At 56.7% G+C, this 16,912-nt stretch overlaps 1 protein-coding gene across 2 annotated transcripts in view; it reads right to left on the bottom strand.

Annotated features, from left to right (window-relative positions):
* CLIP2 (CAP-Gly domain containing linker protein 2) overlaps positions 1 to 9,716 on the bottom strand; it is a 75,158-nt gene extending 65,442 nt beyond the window's left edge. The window contains exon 1 of one of the 2 annotated variants that reach the window (XM_086374587.1): positions 9,361 to 9,716. The gene's annotated coding sequence lies outside the window, so the exon portion shown is untranslated. The remainder of the gene's footprint in view (positions 1 to 9,360) is intronic. The other variant, XM_086374586.1, reaches the window with a different exon arrangement.
* Between the last annotated feature and the right edge of the window lie 7,196 nt (positions 9,717 to 16,912).

The following is a 16,912-nucleotide window of genomic DNA, read 5'->3' as shown; positions in this document are numbered from 1 at the left end:
TAGGGGATCTTTCCAACCCAGGGATCGAACCAGCATCTCTTATGTCTCCTGTATTGGCTCTTTACCACTAGAGCCACCAGAGAAGCCCATCCTGAGCTATGTCGCCGCAGGAAAGTGCACATACATGCACCAGGAGACATGGACTGTTCCTAATACCCTCGAACTGAAAATAACCCAAATATCCATCACCATCAGAGTGAGTAAATAAGTGGTGGTTTGTTCACACAACGGAATAAAGCACAGCAGTGAGAATGGGCGAACTACAACTACACGCAACCATATGTGTGAGCCTTGTGAATCTCGAGTGAAAGAAGGCAGTTGTGAAAGTGCTTAAAGTTTGACTGCACGCTTCCGTTTAAAAAGCAGGTCAGGGATTTCCCTGGTGGTCCAGTGGTTAAGAATCCCCCTTGCAATGCAGGAGGCACCAGTTCAAACTCTGGTCCAGGAAGATCCCACATACTGCATGGGATGAGCTCACTGCATGAGCTTGTGAGCTGCAGCTACTGAAGTCTGCATGCTCTAGGGCCCTGCAAAAGTCTGTGCAAAAGAGGCCACCGCAAAGAGAAGTCCGCGCACCACGACTCGAGAGTAGCCCCCGCTCGCCGCCACAACTAGAGAAAGCCCGCACACAGCAACGCAGACCCAGTGCAGCCAAAAATCAATAAAGTTTTTAAAAATAAAAAGAAGCTCAAAGGCAGGCAAAAATTTATTGATGGTGCCAGAAATCAGGGACAGGGTCACCCCTGGGTCAGGGGTGTAGACTGGAAGGAAAAACAAGAGGGGCTCTGGGGGAGCTAGCGGGTTCTGATTCTGGATTTGAGTGCCACACAGGTATTTCAGTTTGAGTAAAGTTGACAAAATACTACACTCATGATACACACACTTGTCCGTATGGACGCTGTACTTCAACAAAAAGGCTTGTTTTTGTTTTTAATTCCCTGGGCTTGGGGGGAGTGGTAGCAGGAGTAGAGGAGGCAGGGCAGGCCCAGATCATTACCCCAGGCGTGATCCCTGCTGCTCCGGGGCCTCCCCCACCCTGCAGATGACCCCAGCCAGCACCTAACCACGTGGACCCACTGACGCATCCGACTCCCCCAGGGTCTGTGGACTGCCCACGGGCAGGCTCAAGCCCCACGGGGCTCCAGCTCCCAGGACCTGGCACAGAGGGGTTCTGTGCTCACCGAACAGCCTTCCAGCCCCAGCTTTCCTCCCTAAAGAAGGCATGCTGATTCCCACCCCAGCAGCCTCTCACTCCCAGGGCTTCCCCTGTAGGCAGGGGGCAGGGGGAGGCAGAGCCCGCTGAGGTCAGAGCCTGGCTCCTCACCCACACGAGAGGAGGGGACACCAACCAGGGCTCACGACGAACGGTCAGGATGTGGGTGGCGTGGAGAAGGGATGAACCAGCTAGGGTCCGTGGGTACCACCTACACCTCTGAAGGGCCAGCCAGGATGGCTGGTGGGGGGCGGTGCAAAGGAACGGGGGAGGCAGGGCAGAATTTAGTGGCCCCAGGGCTGAGGTCAGTGACTAACAAGCCCTCAAAGTCTGTATTTTCTTTTATTGCTTCCAGGAAGGCACTCCCCATCAATGCCCCCAGTCACCAAATTCTGGCAGAATATCGCCAACGCCCAGGCACAGCCACGCAGTCTGTCACATCTCCAGGCCTTTGCACACTCTGTCCCTCCTGCTAGAATCCCTTCCTCTCATCCACTGGCAAGACCCCTGGCCTCTCTCACTGAGAACAGCTTTAAAGGGCAGGTTCTTAGAGTATCTTGTTTGTTGCAGGGCTCTTGGTACCTAGGACAGCGCCCAACCCACAGGGGAGCTCAAAAGATGTTTAAGGAATACATGAATGAATAAAACACCCTCCTCTGCCTTCATCAGCTTCCCAGGTGGCATTAGTGGTAAAGGACCCGCCTGCTGCTGCAAGAGACATAAGAGATGCAGGTTCGATCCCTGGCTCGGGAAGATCTGGATGAGGGCATGCAACCCACTCCAGTATTCTTGCCTGGAGAATGCCATGGACAGAGGAGGCTGGCGGGCTACAGTCCATAGGGTTGCAAAGAGTTGGACACGACTGAGGTGACTTAGCATGCACACATGCATGCCTCCAACACCACTCTCATGTTGAGTTGGAGGCCCATGGCAGCTTGTCACACCCCATGGCCACACTCACTGGCCAGCTTGGCGTGATCTCTGGAAAGGAGAGAGAGGAGTAACTCAACATTCCAACTAACTCACATTCTTCTAGAATCCCAGTGCCACGCACACCTGGCACAGAGCCACTGCTCACCAGTGAGTCCAACAAGCAAGGAATCAGATAGTGAGCCCCCGTCAGTGGGGGTAATCAAGCAAGGACTGAAGCCTACTCTCAGAATGGTTCTTGCCTCAGTTCCTGCTGCCCTGAGAGGCTCTTGTAAGCTGGCATGGCTATTATCACTGTCGATAACAACATGAACCAGAACTTGCTGAGCATCTCCCCCAGTCCACGGCTGGGCCACCACAGCTGTGCTCTGCACTGTGCCTGACTGCGAATCTGGGTGGTGTACCAGGTGCAGGAGTCTGGGTGGGATGGTGCTGTATCCCCACGAAGCTGTTTCAGCACAAGGAGTCACAGACCTGTAACACTCATTCTGCTGCAGGCACGTCTAAGCCCTTCATAGATATGAACCTGTCCAGTGTGCGCTGCGACCCTGTGAAGAAGATGCTGTCATGAGCTCCACTTACTAACCGGGAAACTGAGGCCCAGAGCCAGCAGGTCGCTTGCTAGGGATGATACAACTGAGCGGTGGCAGGTGGGATTCCCGCTCAGGTCCCCTGGCCTTGAAGTTCACATTCTTAAACACTGCTCTTTTAAAAAACTTATTTATTTGGGGCCATGCTGCACAGCATGTAGGATCTTAGTTCCCCAACCAGGGATCGAACTTGTGCCCCCTGCACTAGAAGCATGGAGTCTTAACCACTGGATCACCAGGGAAGTCCCCCTTAACCACTGCTCTTTACTTCCTCAGAACTGAGACCAACGCTCCTCCAGGCACCGGGTTGGGAGAACAAGGGCACAGTTTGAAGCAGGAGGTCAGGAGGGCACCCCATGGCCCTGGGTGCCAACACCACAGTCCATAGCGTGTCTGCCAGCTCCTTCCTGTTTCTGGCCTGTTTCCTGGGCCCCTTCCACCCAGCGCGCTGAGCTCCAGCTTCCCTGAGCTTCTCCCTGCTCCTGAAGACACCCCCGCCAGGTGCCTGCTATGCCAGGATGCCCTCACCCCTCTTCTGCATGCGTGCTAAGTCACTTTAGGCGTGTCCGACTCTGTGCAGCCCTAAAGACTATAGCCTGCCAGGCGCCTCTGTCCACGGGATTCCCCAGGCAAGAATACTGGAGTGGGTTGCCATGCCCTCCTCCAGGGGATCTTCTGGACCCAAGGATTGAACCGCATCTCTTATGTCTCCTGCACGGGAGGTGAGTTCTTTACCACTAGCGCCACCTGGGAAGCCCTTCACGCTTCTTCTACCCCTGAGTCAAGTCCTGGGACCCAGTGGGTGTGTCCAGAGCTTTCTGCACACCTCTGTATCACAGACTCCCTGGCATCCTCACAGGATGGGGATTCTCTGGCAGGGACCAGTTGGGCTCCGGGTTCCCAGGGTCTCACTCCTTCCCCTAGAGCTCGTCAGGCCCTCGTGGAGGGGACTGGCTGTGAGAACCAGCCCCCGCTCTCGGCTCCCCTGCAGCTGCTGCTAAGAAGCCTCCGGGAGGAGGGTTATTAAGATCACAGGGCGGCTGCAGTCCTCTCTTCCCTCTGCCAGGGACCCCCTCCCAGGACCTGCTGCCCCTCACTCAGGCTTTCATGTTATATATAGCAGGGGCTTACACCAGACAGCGTGACAATGCAAAGTCACTCCAAACTCCTTATGCCCCCTGGATCTGGCTGCTAGAAAGCTGGGTCAAATTACCACCAAGGTGCCGCAGCCCCTCTGGCTTCATCTGATGTTTGCTACCCCGGGCTCCCCCTGCTCCAATTGTCTCAAGTCTTTTCCATCTCCTTAGACTGCGTTTATCTTTGTAAATCACCTCGAGTCCTTTCTGGATTGGACAAAGAACACAGGAGACCCTTCTGGGCATCTTCTCTCCTCTGCTCTGAGTTCCCAGTGCCCAGTGCAGCCCTCGGTCAGAGAGAAGCTGAATGCGGGCTGAGTGAAGTGAACCTACAAGCAGGTGAACTCAGGCAGGGAAGTCTACAGCAGAAGAGGGAACAGCAGGAGCGAAATCAGGATATGTGCCATGCACGTGTGTGTGTGCCAAGTCGCTTCAGTCGTGTCCGACTCTGTGATCCTATGGACTGTACCCTGCCAGGCTCCTTGTCCGGGATTCTCCGGGCAAGAATACTGAAGTAGGTGGTCATGCCCTCCTCCAAGAGATCTTCCCAACCCTGGGATTGAACCTGCATCTCATGTCTCCTGCATTGGCAGGCAGGTTCTTTACCACTAGCGCCACCTGGGAAGTCCCCAAAATCAGGATAGAAGGTAGCAAAAAAAAAATCAGAAAACACCTCATGTCATTTCCTCCTTCATCGCAGGGAGGGGCCTTCAACCAGATGCCCGGCCTCACAGCAGGCCTGGAAGAATGGTGGGCTCCACGCTGAGCCTCCAGGCCGGACACTCAATGCCCCACTGCCCCCAAACTTCTTCACTTTTCTCTCTCTGCGCCCCTCAGGAAGGCGCGCCTTATCCACCCCGAGTCCGCCCATCCTTCAGGACACAGCGCAGTTCTGCCTCCCCCCGAGAGCCCCCTCAGCCATCCCACCCACACCGTGCCCTGCCTCTGAGTCATTCTCAGGGACTTGAACCATTGTCGGGGGCAGTGACCCCACTGGGTATGGAGGCTCTTCTACTCTGGCCTTAAAAATGTTCCTCGAAGGTACTGATGTCATTTATACTTTCAGGAAGGGGACTTTTGTCTTCCCGATTCGGCAAACGCCTCTTGAAGGCGGGGTCTGAAACTAAGGTGTCCTCTGCTCCGTCCACGCTGAGGAGCTCAGCCATCACCCACTCCTACCTACCACGCTGGATGCTGGAGAGTGAGGCTGGGGCACCCCAGGGGTAGCTGAGGCCAGGCTGGGGGCAAGAGGAGCGGATCAGCCCTGAGTCACCTCCTTTAGGGAGGAGAGATTGGAAAACCAGGCCCTCATCGTGAGCTCCCAATTTCCCCTCTCCCGGTAAAGAGATCAAAAAGGCGAAGATGGAAGTGAATGAGGGGCGGGCATCTCCCTGGGCTGTGGCTGGAGTCAGAGGCACGTTCCAGGGTCGGAGCCAGGGCGCTCCTTGAAGCCGGAAGCTGGTAAGTGGACATGGCCCCAAACTCATGCCTCGTTAATCAAAACCACCTGCTATGCTCTACTTTCTATTCAGAGGGGAAATGTTTCATTATCATTTTGAAGCATTTCCTCTGAAAACATGAGCTCTGTTACTGTTTCTGTACGCTGGCAAGGAAAGGAGAGGTGGGATGGGGTGGGTCCCCTGCTGGCACCACCCCTCCCCGACCCCAGTCCCCTGGTGCCAAAGGGGAGCCCATCCTGGGCCCCAAGCCTGGTGCGGAGGCCTGCAGTGGGCTCCCAGAGATGGCGAGCCCCCACTCCCCTGTCCTCCCCGCATTCCACACACCCCACATCATAACCCCATACCAGCTGTGCCCAGCCATGTCCCCCACCCGCAGACCCAGAGTCGGCATGGCCTGCCCTCCACCAGCCCAGCGGATGGGGTGGGTGCCCTCACCCAAGCTGGGCCCATCCAGCTCTCCGGCACCCAGAGACTGAGGGGAGTGCCCCTGGGTGGTCCTGTGGCCTCCAGCTGAAGCCACCCTTCAGGGCGGCCACACAAGAGAGAGGAGCCACGACAGAGGCATCAGGAGAGGACAGCAAATGAAACCGGAGTCCAGAGAGAGGAAGGCTGGAGGAGGGGCTGCCTGCTGGCTTCCCGGGTCCTGGGGGAGCCAGGCCGCCTGCAACCGTTTCCTGCAAAGTTCCTTTCCTCTCAACTCCCCTTTCACTTAACCTAATTGGAGGCAGTCCCTGTTCTCAGCAACAGAATAAACCAAAGCGAGGTGTCGGGGAGTGGGGAGGGGGGCCCCCCCCTTCTCCCATCAAGCCTTCCCCTCAAGGCCTGCCCATCAAGCCTAGGACACTAGACGGTTTATAAAAGGTGAGGCCCTGGATATATAAAAGGCAGGGCCCCGTCAGCTGGGAGTGGGCCCCGAGAGCCAAAGAGGCTGGACTTGGAAATTGAGCCGCGAGATGGAGGCGTCTGAGGAAGGGATGGCCAAAACCTTGCTTTCCGGAAGTGAACCAGATGGGCAAGTGGATGGTGGAAGGAACTTATGTCGTCCAGGCACACAGTAGGTACTCAATAAATGCAAGGAGGGACTTCCCTGGTGGTCCAGTGGCTAAGACTCCGAGCTGCCAAGGCAGAGGGGTCGGGTTTGATCCCTGGTCAGGGAACTAAAGAGCTCGCATGCTGAAACTAAGACCCGGAGCAGCCAAAATAAATAAATAAATGTAAATGCGTGGGGGGCAAACAGGGAAACCTCTCCTCGTCTTGAATTCCTCATCCATAAAATGTAAGCAATGTTATCAAGATATCCACAAACTAAGACACGCGTTCAAAGAGCTTAAAACAGTTCCTGGCAGAGTAAGCATTCAGCATGCATTGTTGTTGCTGTTTTTTAACCTAAACAAAGGCTGACATTCTCCCCAAAGACCGCTGTGCGGGGGCTTTGGTCTGAAGGTGCCCTCCCTCCTCCAGCTTCATAAGTTGAAATCCTATCCCCCAGGGAGACAGTATTAGGAGGTGGGGCCTTTGGGGTGATTAGGTCAGGAGGGTGGAGTGCTCATGAATGGGATTAGTGCCCTCATAGAAGAGACCCCACAGAGCTCCGAGCCCCTCTACAGCTTGAGAACACAAAAATAAGTGTGACTCGGAAAAGGGTCCTCACCCAACCATGCTGACACGTGGATCTCAGCCTTCCAGCCTCCAGAGATGTGAGAAGTAAATGGGCTGTTTAAAGCCACCCAGTCGTTTGTTAGAACCGCTCAGACTAAGGTAACAGGGAACCCGGAGGGTCAAGAATACAGCTTCTCTCCTCTGGGTGCTGAAGCAAAGGTGGGGGGAGATGGCATCAAGAGGGCAGGATCAATCTTTAGGGTGACAGCTCTAGGGACAGAAAGGTCAAGAGGAAATTGTCCCCCACCTCGTGGGCTGGAGCAGAGGGAGCAAGAACGGCATCACCAAGGGAGGCTGGACCAGGAAAGACAGAACAGCCCAGGGAGGAGGCTGCACTGAGGCAGAGAACAGCAGGGCCTCGGAGGAGGCTGACCGACAGGACTGCCTGACAGGGGACAAACAGCTGGGGAGGGAGCAGGACGGGCCACTCGTGGGTGGAGATGGAGGCCGAAGGGCCACAAACACCGGGCATTCTCTCCATTGCAGTACACGCGCTTCGCACACACTTATCTATCCGTTCAGTTCTCTCAACAACCCTAAAAGGTGACACCTTGAGTATCCTCATGTTACAGATGGGAAAACTGAAGGGGAGAGAGGTATCACGACTTGTCTGAGGTCACACAACTAGTGGGCTGGGCTTTGAACCCAGGCTGTCAGGCTCCAGCAGTCAAACTTAATTGCCAGAGGGGTGAGCAGATGCTGAAAAAAAATTGCTGCCTCTGCAAGTGGGTTCCTCACTTGGGACTTCAGGCTCTGGGTACAGAATTCGAGGCACCTCCTTCCCAGCCTTCTGGCTGCACCTGGGGACCCACAGGTGCACAGTCCTGCTTGCTAAGGCTCCCTCCAGGTCTCCTCTGCCAGACTCTTCTGCCTTTGAAACTCCCCTCCAGCCCATCCCCCCTCACCAGTCCCACCATCCCTCCCAGGCCAGGACTGCAGATGCCAACACATCCTGGGCTTATGGAGAAGGGCATCATGCCCCAGTCACCCACATCCTTTGCTGCCCTTCTGACCCACCAGCCACCTGGTCTCTTGCCTCTTTTTCTGACTCCCACCCCTTGCCCACGCTATGTCCTCGCTCTCCAGCCCCCCTTTTGGGATCCTGGCAGCAAACTTCTAGGCCCAGGCTCTGTCAAGCTTCCTGTTCCACCCCATCCTCCAGGTATGCTTCCAGCTCCCGCATCACTGTGCTCCACCGATGCTGCTGGGCTGTGCTCCATGGGGGCCAGGAAGCACCAGCCCTGTATACCTGCCAACCCCTGGCAGTGCTGGGCAGGTGACAGCAGCTGGATGAATGAAGGGCTCATTGTTTACGTTACAACTGGTGCGGAGTCTTCCGCCCACGTGGTCCTCCCAGCCTCCTCCTCCTCCTCTGCCTGCTATCCCTATAGGGACCAGCACCATCCCCCACAAGCCTCCCTTGGGCATCTCACAGCAGCAAGGGCAGCCCCCCTCCCCAAGCTGGACCTCCCACTTCTCACCCAGAAGGGAAGAGGCGGCAAATCAGAGGTTGGGGCATTCGCAGCTGAGTGGGTGACTTCCCCCCAGGTGCCCCCTCTTATCCAGGGTGGGGCTGGGGCTTGCGTGGCAGTGCCCAGTGGGCACCCTGCCCCGCCCAGGCCCCGCCTAAAGGACCCAAACGGGCGGGCCCTGGAGGCCCAGCTGTAGCATCCTTGGGGCAGCCAGGGCCCCTCCCCGTAGGGAGGGCAGAAAATGTGCTGCCTCACCAGCCACCAGTGCCAGCCTTGGGGGGGAGGGGGGCACCCCTGCGGGAAGACGCCCCACCTCATCCGTCTATTCCCCCTGCGCCATGCACTTTAACCAAGTTTTGCAAAGGGCATTGGCCAAGCGACCACAGCCCGTGGGGCGGGGGCTCCACGTCCTCCCAGACCCGGGGTCTGGAGAAGGGCCGTGTGGCCGCGCCCACCAGGCTCAGCTCCCCCCATCCCCCGCGCGGGGCCTGGGAGCCCAGAGCCCTGCAGCGCGTCCAGCCGCTCAGCGCTGCCCTTGGAAGCAGCGACGGGCGGCTCCCTAGCATCTGTGCCGAACCCCCGTTAGGGGCACCGAGGGCGCTGGGGATGCCTCCACCGAGGGGACCCGCAGCTCGGGAAGGGTTCCCCAACGCCGGCAGCAGCCCCTCCTCGCCTGCAGGCGACGGGGAAGTTGGGGCGGGGGTGCACCCAGAAGGAGCTCCCGCTCACGCCCACCCGCCGGGCCCCGACCCCTTCGGCCTCCCCTCACTCCCCGACAATGCCTCCGTGTCGGCCGCCCGGCTAAGGACCAGGCCCGGGACTACCGCCGCCTCCCGCAATCCCTCGGTCCTTTGTTGCCCGGCGAGCCCCCTCCCTCGGGGTTCGGCCGGCTGTTCCTACCTTCGCCCCTCCAGCAGCAGGCGGAGCGGCGGGCGGCGGGGGCGCCCGACCCCCGTCCTCTCCCGGCGCCGGGGCACCGGCGGGGGCAGAGGATGCTGCGGTCCCCCTCCCCGCGCGCCGCTGCCCACCGCCTGCAGCCCCTCCCGGCGCCGGGGTTCCGCGTTCGCGCTCCGGGTCCGGGCCTAGCGCGCCGCGTGTGCGGCCGGCTGGGCGGCGGCAGGGAAGCGGGTATGCGCTGAGCGGGGCAGCCCTAGCCGCCGCCTGCGCTCCTTGCGGCGGAGCCCGAGCCGAGCTGAGCGGGAGCGGAGCGAGCGGCCCGGCTCCGGGAGGGAACAAAAGGGGCCGGCGCTGGGGCGGGCGCGGGAGGGCGGGGCCTGGCGCGGCGGGGGTCAGGCGGGCGCTCGCGCGGCCTCGCGTTTCTCAGGCTGCAGCGCCGCGCCGCAAGGGGGCGGGCGGGTGGAAAACCGCCCCGGCACCTCGTCCACCGGCTCCTAGAGGCGGTCAGTGGCTGGGCGTCCGAAGCGTGCCAGCCCCCCACCTCGGCGCCGGGCACCTATCGGCGCTTCCATTGTATGTGACGGAAGAGAGCATCCTCAGCCTTGCTCGGCTCACAAGGATGTCCCAGACCCCTGAGAGAGGTGGAAGCTGCGCAGAGGGCTGGGGAGGTTTCTGGAGTTTCCGGGAAGGCTTCACTGGAGAGGTGACGTTTGAACTGGACAGGATGAGGAGGAGACAGTGTAGCGGAGCTGCAAACTCCAGGTCTTCCTGGACGGTCTAGAGGCCAAAACGGAGTCTTGGTGATTTGCTCCCAACGCTTGTTTGGAAAAAGTCGTCCCCAAGATACAGATTGAACCCTGCACCATCCTCCCAAGGCACGCGCTGTCTCCCGGAATATCAGAGGACTGATGCGGCTACCCGCCTACCCCGCCTACCCCTCCACCCCGGGGGAAGTCGAGGGCAGAGGCTAAGTGGCAGCCGAGGGGTGAGAAGGAACTGGGTCCCAGCACGCATAGGTGCCTGGCTGTGGTTGGTCGCTGTGCTTTTTGTTCTCCTTTTCTTTTCCCTTCAATGAGCTAACCTCAATGCCTTTGCCCCTTGCTGGTTCCTCCCCACTTTCTCTGTCTGACAAGTCATCTTTCCCCTTGAAGCCCATCTTTAATTCACCTCCCCCTTACTGTATGGGAATGTGGGTGTTGGGGGAGGTGCGGTCAGTACAGTAGGACTCTGGGGAGGGCAGGGACCAGGCCCAGGCTTGTTTATATGCCCTAAGGCACCCAGTGCAGAGCTTGGCCGAGCAAGCCTTAGAGCACATAATGACACCTGTTGAGTTGTGCTTCTCCGTGGCTCAGCAGTAAAGAATTTGCCTGCAGTGCCGAAGATGAAGGTTTGATCTTTGGTGGCTCAGATGGTAAGGAGTCTGCCCAAATGCAGGAGACCCAGGTTCGATCCCTGGGTCAGGAAGACCCCTTGGAGAAGGGAATGGCTACTCATTTCAGAATTCTTGCCTGGAGAATTCCATGGACAGAGGAGCGTGGTTCCCTACAGTCCACTGGGGTCCCAAAGAGTTGGACATGACTGAGCACACACATACACACATTTCCCTCCACTGGAATCCATAATCTTTGAGAAATGAGTTAATTTCTTTAAATATATATATATATAGGCCACCTGGGACTTCCCTGGTGGTCCAGTGGCTAAGACTCTAAGCTCCCAATGCAGGGGGCCAGGGTTTGATCCCTGATCAGGGAACTAGATCCCTCATGCCACAAGGAAGATGGCAGATTCTGTCCACCGTCACTAAGACCCGGCATAGCCTAAATCAATATATTTTAAAAAATTTTCAGCTGTGCCACGTGGCATGCACAATCTTAGTACCGAATCAAGAACTGAACCCGTGTCCCCTGCAGTACTCTTTACCACTGGATCACCAAGGAAGTCCTCTTAACCTCTTAAACTCAGTTTGCTGCTGCTGCTGCTGCTAAGTCACCTCAGTCGTGTCCGACTCTGTACGACCCCATAGACGGCAGCCCACCAGGCTCCCCCGTCCCTGGGATTCTCCAGGCAAGAACACTGGAGTGGGTTGCCATTTCCTTCTCCAATGTGTGAAAGTGAAAAGTGAAAGTGAAGTCGCTCAGTCGTGTCCGAGTCTTCGCGACCCCATGGACTGCAGCCCACCAGGCTCCTCCGTCCATGGGATTTTCCAGGCAAGAGTACTGGAGTGGGGTGCCAAAATTGGGGAAAGTATTTCCCTTCACCTCAGCAAACCGGTCATGGTATTGATGATGGAGGCTGGAGCACTGGACCAGCCTTGAGAAGGTCCTTGGCTGGTTGGGGGAGCCAGACCCGGAGACCAGACCAGAGCCTGGTGGACTGCAAGCTTCTGGAGGAGGCCTCACATGATGGGAAGGCTATGGAGAGGGCTGTGCTCAGGAAACATGGAGTGAATTGTCCCACATGGCTGGGGTGGACGGTCTTGCTACTAAGAAATAAGATCTGGGGCAAAGTGCAGTGATAAGAAGCCAGCTCCATCACCTACCAGCTAGTGGGCAGTCCTCTCTGGGCCTTAGTTTCCTCCGTCTGTAAAATGGTCTACTGACGCACTTATCTGCCAGGGCCGGCCATTATCGAGCTTGAATACATTAATCTAGGTGAAGTGCTAAGAATGAATAGCGCCTGCATTCATGGAATATGACCCCTTTTTTCCCAAAGGGCGAGGTTAGAAAAGGACTTGAGTGCATATTGTGAGCAGTGCCCTCCCACAGCTACCCAACTTGGGCTTCCCTGGTGTCTCAGATGGTAAAGAATCTGCCTGCAATGCAGGAGACCTGGGTTGGGAAGATTCCCCTGGAGAAGGGAATGTCTACCTACTCCAGTATGCTTGCCTGGAGAATCCCGTGGACAGAGGAGCCTGGCGAGCTACAGTCCACCGGGTTACAAAGAGTCAGACACGACTTAGTGACTGAACAACGACAACGACGATAGGAAGGGAGCCCAGGATGATCCCGGAGGCCATGGGGCGCCTGATGACGGAAAGTAGGTAGGACCCAATCAGAAGCAACTCAGGAAGTTCTCCAGGCAGCTGGTGGGGGCAGACTGAAGCCCTGAGAAACCAGCTGGAAGGCTGTGGGGCTCCAGGCTAGAGCTGGGGGGCTGGGAAGCTGTAGGGGAGGAGGACAGCACAGGAAAGAAAGGGACAGGGCCAACCAGGGGTTCTCACATGTCTTTAGGGTTGCACGTGCCTTGGAACTCTGAAATCCATGGAGACTCTCCCCAGAAACACGCAATATGCTTACCCGCCTACATGTGTTCACACATGCACACACACACACACACACACACACACGAGTTTTGCAGGCAGGTTCAGGCCATTCATAGACGCTGGAAGCCCACCTGGTCTGTGCACCCAGGTTTGAGGGTGGTAGAGAGAGCTCAGAACAGACAGGGGTCAGTAGGATGTAACAGAAAGTGTGATTTGTTCAAATTAGGGCGGTGGGGGTGGGGGGAAGGGAATGACCCAGATCAAAAGATACCTGGGCCCTGGAGGCACCTCTCCCTTCTGTGACATCCAAGGCTTCCGGAACCAGAAAATTGGCCAAAGTTCCTAGGACCTCAGCCCATCAGGGATGAACTAAGAAGTTTGTTTCCTTGCTGGAAATGAAACCACCATTTAGTCCTGGCCCCTCTTTGCACAGGTGGGGAAACCAAGGTCTAAAGAGAGGCAAGTGGACTCCCCTGGTGGTTCAGCGTTTAGGACTCTGTGCTCCCAATGCTGAAAGCATGGGTTTGATCCCTAGTTGGGGAATTAAGATCCCACATGGCAAAAAATAAAAAAGAGAGGCAAGGGTTTACCCAAGTGCCACGGCAATACACCTGAGCCCACCTGTGCCGCCCCAGCATGTTCAGTCACTGCCTCCTCCCACCTCAGCCCCCACCAGCCCCCTCCTCACTGACAGCCTCACCCCCACTTATTCAGAGCAGCAAGACACACCCCAGGGTACTAGCTTCCCCTCACCTGAATGGTGAGCTGCAAAGGGGCAACTGCCCTGAGAGGGAACAAGCCAGGCTTGTTCCAGATGAGCAAGGAGACCGGCTTCTACCCTGGTGAAGCTCGGATGGGTGTTTCCTGCTGTGGATGTGGACAGTGGAGCCGGGCACAATGCCCTGGGCATCAGACCTGGGGAGGGGGGCTGGGGGGGCCGGGGGAGGGGCTCTCCCCGCAGACCTCTCACCCAGCCCTTTGGTCTCCACAGAAAGTGCTGATTTGCCCGTTTTCTTGCTGACACGGGCAGTGACTGGCAGCCCCACAAGAGGTGGGGGGTTTCATGGGAAGAGCCTGTTGGGAATAACTGGCCAGCCAGGGCAAAGCTCTCTGGGGAGGGGGGGTGCTTGCAGGGGGGACAGTCCCTCTCCTGGGACACTTGTTATTGTTTAATTTGTTAGGACCAACGGGACATTCACCTGATAGAATTTTGTAACCTCCGAATTGCTTTTCACAAGGAATTTGTAGTAAACAACCTGAGAAACACGCCTGGATTTCTGTCAAATGAAAAAAACAAAGCATGAAATCGTGGTCCAGTTGAATCTCATCCTGGTAACCCATCGAGAGGGGAACTTGTAACCGTGGTGACCTTTGGGTGGGGAGAACCAATGGGACTTTTCCCTTTTCTGCCTTTTCCAGCAAAAGAAATGTAAACCCAATCCTATTTCTGTTCAAACAACTGCTTGGATGTTGTGCGTCTGTTAAAAACACAAAAAAATGATTGTTTGGACGTTGTCGTGGCCTTGGACTGGGAGTGACATCACCATGGAGACGTCAGCTGAGGCCGCCTCACTCTGAAAGCCACACCCTTACTTTCAAACACAAGGACATTGCCGGAGCCCTGTTCTTTCTCAAGAGGAAGCCGTGTCCCCGCCCTCCAGTGGATACAGGCTTGATAACAGCCCATACGGGCTCGATGAGTGACCCAACGCTGGCATTTGAGTAATTATTACAGGGTGAAAGTGAAAGTCACTTAGTCATGTCCAACTCTTTGCGACCCCATGGACTATACAGTTCATGGACTTCTCCAGGCCAGAATACTGGAGTGGGTAGCTGTTCCTTTCTCCAGGGGCTCTTCCCAACCCAGGGATCGAACCCAGGTCTCACGCATTGCAGGTAGATTCTTCACCAGCCGAGCCACCAGGGCAGCCCTTATTACAGGGTGATTGTATGGATTGTGGAAATCCACAAAGACCACCCAGAGGAGAACCAGCAAAGGCTGTTCATTCAGTGCTTGCTTTAGCAAGGGAGTCAGAAGCATCACTTGTGTTTGGCAGAGACTCATGGGCCTCCAGGGAGTGGGAGTGCTTCAGAGAGGACCTGAGGGAAGGCACAGGGATATCTCTTTTTTCCAACTGTGCCAAGTCTTAGTTGTAGCCAGAACTTCAATCTTCATAGCGGCATACAGGATCTTCTATCTTTTTATTAGTTTCAGCATGCAAGGTCTAGTTCCCTGACCAGGGATCAAACCCGGGCCCCCTGCATTGGGAGTGCGGAGTCTTAGCCGCTGGACCAAGAGGGGAGTCCTTCAGGTGTGCCTTGATGGGAGGCTGTTGGCCAGAGAGGCTGGAGGCCATGTAAACTAAATCACCTCTGTGATTGGTGAGGTGGGACTATTTGGCTTTGGAGTTGGTCCTAAGCTGGTAGTAGAAGCAAAAACTTCAGAAGCCAGCCGTAATTATGAGGTCATTTTAGGATAAAGGAAATCAAGTCACAGAGAGGTTAAGGGACATGCCCAAGGTCACACAGCTTGTGAGGGCAAGCTTAGCCAGGCTCCCTGACTTCAGGGGGCTTCCCTGATGGCTCAGCAGTAAAGAATCTGATCCCTGGGTCAGGAAGAACCACTGGAGGAAGGAATGGCAACCCACTGCACTGTTCTTGCCTGGAGACTCCCATGGACAGAGGAGCCTGGCGGGCCACAGTCCATGGGGTCGCAGAAGAGACATGGCTGAGCAGCTAAGTACGCATGCACACGCGTGTACAGTAGGCTTCAGAGCTGGGCTCCCTCCTGCCAGTAAGGAGAGAGCAGGGAGATTCATGCCATCTTAAACTCCAATCTGAGGGACTTCCCTGGGGGTCCGATGGTTAAGACTCTGCACTTTCACTGCAAAGGGCTCAGGTTCAATCCCTGGTTGGGGCACTAAGAGCCTCTGTGCCACACAGCCAAAAAAAAAAAAAAAAATTTCTGAACTGAATAAAAATGAAAATATAGCACATCAACTTAAAAAATTTTATTAAAAAAAATAACAACTCCTATCCAAGCTCTGCTTGCTCCCAGCTTTGTGACCCTGGGCACGCGACACAGGAATCTCGCCTCCCCCACAGGGTGCTTGCAAAAGTGCCAGCTCCACGTGCACATATTGAGTGCCTACTGTATGCTGCATTGATTAGTCACTGTAGGCCAGCACCTGAGATTCCATAAGCTCACATCCTCCTCAGGATGCCCCAGGAGCAGGGGCTGTACCTGCCCCATCTACAGGTGAGGGTCTGAAACTCACAGGCAGGTAGGGAGCAGTGCCTCGTGGGATCCAGGCCGCCCGGAGCCAGAGTCTGTTCTTTCCTGAGTTTTGCTTTTGGCTGCGCTGGGGCCTCGCTGCTGCGTGGAGGCTTTCTCCAGTTGCTGCGAGCAGGGCCTCCTCTTCGTTGCGGTGCACGGGCTCAGTCGTGGCGGGACACGGGCTTAGTTGCCCCGCAGCACGTGGGGTGATCTTCCTGCACCAGGGATCGAACCCATGTCCCTAGCTTTGGCAAGTGGATTCTTAACCACTGGGCCGCCAGGGAAGTCCCCAGAGTCCATGTTTTAATCCCTACACGTCCTGCCTCTCGGGGGAAGCAGTGGCTGTGAGAACGCAGCAGGGGGGCACCTGGGAGGAGGGACGAGGGGACCTCAAATCCTCAGCTGAGGCCTGATTGGGGGGGCACTTTTCCTGGGGTGACTCCTGAGTGGGCTCCTTCAACATGGGGGACTATAGAGGGAAGACACCAGCCCTTCTGTGGGTGGACAATGCCCCCACTCATTGGGCATCAGGTGAGGTGTGTCTAAGGACTTTGCTGCCACCGTGGCTCCCGCTGGGGTGGTTCCTCTGGGTGGAAATCTGCCTCTCTGAGAAGAAGCCTTAGGCCCCTGTGCCAGCCGCACCCCCTGGGCTACCTTCTCCCTGGATCCCTGGCTGGGCCACAAGCACCCAGCCTGCCCTGGCCTAGGAAGGTCTCTGGAAGGGGCTGTCCGCCGGGCCCCTCTGCTGTCCAGCCTGAGCCTGCCCCACCCCGCCCAGCTGCTATTCCTCATCCCTCTCTCCACGTCCCCAAGTTTGCACATCTGTGCATTGCATCATCGGCCGAGGTGGTGACACACCCTGGAATCATGTTTATTCCGTTTCTGGGAGCCTCTTGCCCGGGGAGCCTGCCAGTGTTTTCCTGCCCAGGATGCTGGCCGCGGGCCCCTGCTCCCCCCAGTGATACCTGCCCTGAACAGGCTGCACCCTCTCTGCAGTCCCCACCGAAGGGTACATC

Source organism: Bos grunniens, chromosome 25 (assembly GCF_055505025.1).
Source record: "Bos grunniens cultivar Pamir isolate PY7600 chromosome 25, Bosgru_T2T1.0, whole genome shotgun sequence".
NCBI classification, from domain to species: Eukaryota; Metazoa; Chordata; class Mammalia; order Artiodactyla; family Bovidae; genus Bos; species Bos grunniens.
This window is presented reverse-complemented; position numbering and strand designations above follow the sequence as displayed.